Source organism: Notamacropus eugenii, chromosome Y (assembly GCF_028372415.1).
Source record: "Notamacropus eugenii isolate mMacEug1 chromosome Y, mMacEug1.pri_v2, whole genome shotgun sequence".
NCBI lineage: Eukaryota > Metazoa > Chordata > Mammalia > Diprotodontia > Macropodidae > Notamacropus > Notamacropus eugenii.
The window spans coordinates 4943427-4947105 of NC_092880.1; positions in this window are offsets into that span (position 1 = coordinate 4943427).

Here is a 3679-nt window from a genome sequence, read left to right on the forward strand (position 1 = left end):
AAACTAAAAACATCATTTTTCATGGGGGAGGGGGGAGAAGTCCAGTAGATAAAGCTGTCTCTCAGATAATCTAATACTGAATTTATAACAGTTCAGTGGGTGAAATAAATTATTACATTATATTTAATGCTTACAAAATATTTTGTAAATATACTATCAAGAAAAAACAAATCATAATATACCAATATGAAAGAGAATTTTAATACAGACTGATTCAGAAGAAAATATTAGGTTGAAATTAAGTCAGAAATCAAATATGTTAGAACACAAAAGAAGGAATTACAAAAAAAAAAAAAAAAAACCTGAACAGACAACTGAATACTTCTGATAGACACTCCTTAGACTTACACATATAAAATGCAGAAGGAGAAGAAAAAAATGTCTGACTGTAAGAAAAATATAAATTTTAAAGAATTCATAAATTCTGTAAAAGCCTTGGTGACAGACCATGAAAATAACAAAAAATAAATTTCAGAAATTTCTCCCCAAAACAGAGAAAATTTAAGAATCTCTGCTCATTTGAATAAAAAAGGTAAAGTATTTATAGCTTGTGAAAGAAAATTATTTTAACATTGTTAACATGAAATGCAGTATTCCTCTCTCTTTCAAAAAGTCATCCTGACAGTAGCTTAAAGAAAAGCCCTACATAGTGGTAGGAATGTCATTGCATTGCTGGCCTTAAAACACTTTGTTCTCCTCTAGGTTGGACTGGGATCCACCCTGGAAATCTGAGTTCTATTTACCCTATTAAAAAAAAATAACTTGCATTAAGCTCATCTAGCCAAAGTGATTCAAATGTCCTTGCCTCTCTCATTAAGGTTTAGGGAAAGTTGGATCCTGAAGGAGAAAATAACTAAAATGAAGGGAGTTTTCTTGCCGAGATTGCCAGAGGTAGCTGGAATCTCTTGACCAGGCCTTTGTCTTCACAGAAATTCCCCTAACACCCTTTTTCCTCCTGAATGTATAAAAATCTTTCTGTAAATTTTCATCAGGGACTCTCATGCATTCAGATACATGGCAGTGCCCAAGGCTCAGGACCCTCTTTATCTCAATTAAAGGTGCCTTTTCTTCTACAGAGAGGATTGATTTATTTCAGGACTGACTTTAGAATCCAAAGAATTATTTTCACAAAACTTATGTTTGCAACTCCCAGAGCAGAGATGGAGAACCTGTGAACTGGAGGCCACATGTGGCCCTCTAGGACCTCAAGTGCAGCCTTTTGACAAATTTGTTAAGAAGTCTAGATTCAGTCAGAAGGCTTTACTTGAGAACCTAGAGGGCTACATGTGACCTCCAAGTCACAGGCTTCTCAACCCTGTCTTAGGTATTATAATGCTCATATTTGAGAATTTCATTCATAAAGAAAAAAATTTTAAAATTCCAGAAAACTGCAATTAGTATAATACAGGATTACTAGATAAACATATGAAATAGGAAAATGTTTACCCCCCCAAAAAAAAAAAACAAAAAAAAACAAATATCTTAAAGTTTCAATAAATATTAATATATTTTCCAAGGTTACATCTGATTTTTAATGAAAAATTCTATTTAAAGTACATGCTGTGGGGCAGTTAGGTATTTCAGGAGATAGAGCATTAGTGCTGGAGTCCAGTGGACTTGAGTTCAAATCCAACCTCAGAAACTTACTAGCTGTGTGACTCTGGCCATGTCACTTAACCCCGATTGCCTATATATATATATATATATATATATATATATATATACACACACACATATATATATATATATACATATACATATATATATACATATATATGTATATATATATGTATGTATATGTATATGTATGTATATATATATGTATATATATATATATACACACACACACACACACACATATATATATATATATATTTCATTCCTTTAAACCAAAAAACGGCTAAGATTCTACAATCTGAAAATAATAATGGAATCTGCATTGTTCTACTAGTCTCAAGTTTTCCCTTTCATGTCTGTTTCTCCCGTGAAGCAGGCCTTTCAGATAAGTTCTCTCAGCTCTAGATGCCAAAAAAGAGAATAATACTCCAGATAGTTTTTCTCATAATACGAAGATGAACTGGCCTTCCAGGAGCTATTTCAAACTTTTTCCAGTAAATCAGCAAAGCAATAAACAATCAATCTTCCTGTAAAGCTGGAAGCCTTCTCACAAACTCAGTATTCAATATACTCTCCTGTTTCTCCTTTAGCTCATTCTCAAACCTTCCTGTATTGACTTCTTAACTAATGCTAACACCAAAAATTAAAGACTCCTATTGACCAGTGAGTAACTGATCTTTACCTCACAATATAAAACTCGAAAAACGCACCATTGTTGCATGTACAGAACTCCACAGTCTTAATGTATTATTACCATGATTCGGCAACAAGTGGTTAGAACTCCAAAGGACTATGATGCTTTGCAACTATCATTAGCATAGTCATTACTGGGTCTTCGAATAGATTTTCTTGGGACTCTTGTTTGAGGGACATTTCTGTATCTGCTCATAAGAGAAGTTTCCCTCCTCAACATTTGTTTGAATTTCCTAACAAAAATGTTCTTTCTCTGCCTCTTTTAGCAATCATACTTTTGAAACACACAAAGGGGAATATATTACACCATCACTTTACGTATTATACTCTGTTCTGAGACATTCAACATTTTAAAAACAGAACTTGTTATCTTTCACTAAAACTTCCCTCATTTGTGGAGGATAGCACCATACTTTTAGTCACTAAGGTTCCCCATCTCAGTAGTATTCTTGAAGTGACAATGTCTCTCACCTTACAGATCCAATTATCATCATCATAAGACACATCTTATCATTTCTGTTGCTAGAACATCTTCCCCATTTGCTTCTCCTTTCTACTCACAAGGTAGGCACCCTGTTGCACCTCCTTTTCAAATTTCTCCTGCACTTTTACAATAGCCTCCTAATTCAATTGCCAACCTCTCTTTCCACTCTCCAAAACAAATGTCAGAACACCATAGTCAAAAAGTTTCCATGGCTCCCTACTACCTGGAAGCTCAAATACTATCTCTCCTAATTGACCTTTATATTAATTCCCAACCTGATCACAAGATACCTACCCAGATTTACTACGCATTACATGTCTGTCTGCATTGTAGGGACAAATTTGGCATTCCTTTGTCTTCATGTTTAACGCTCCGTTTCTCAACTCTTTGAATTGTCTCTTAGAAATTCTCATTTCTCTCTAAACTCTTCTCATCACTTTCTATATGCAGTCTTTCATTACTTCTTCATCTAATACGAATCTCTTCTCAAAAATTTATATTTATTTTGTACATTTTAAAAATACTTTTACTTATGTTGACTCTGCCTCATTTGAAATTTTTCATCTTGCTTGAGAAAAGATGCTGATTCAATTCTGGTATTTTATTCAATGTGTAGGAGCTGGAAAATGTTTGTTTTTAAGTGACTGATTGATTCTTTTTTTAATCCCAGAATCAATTCCTATAGCTTTTCCCCATTCTTGTGAAGAATTGCATAGTTATAATTTCTAACTAAAAAATAAAACTGTGTCATCATATTTATACATTTTTTCTTCAATCATTCCTCAATTAGATGGAAAAAGTAGGCACACTTAATTTGTAGTTCTCTCCTTAGACAAAGATTGATTCTATTAATATATTGTTTTATATATTGTTACTCCCCCTTTC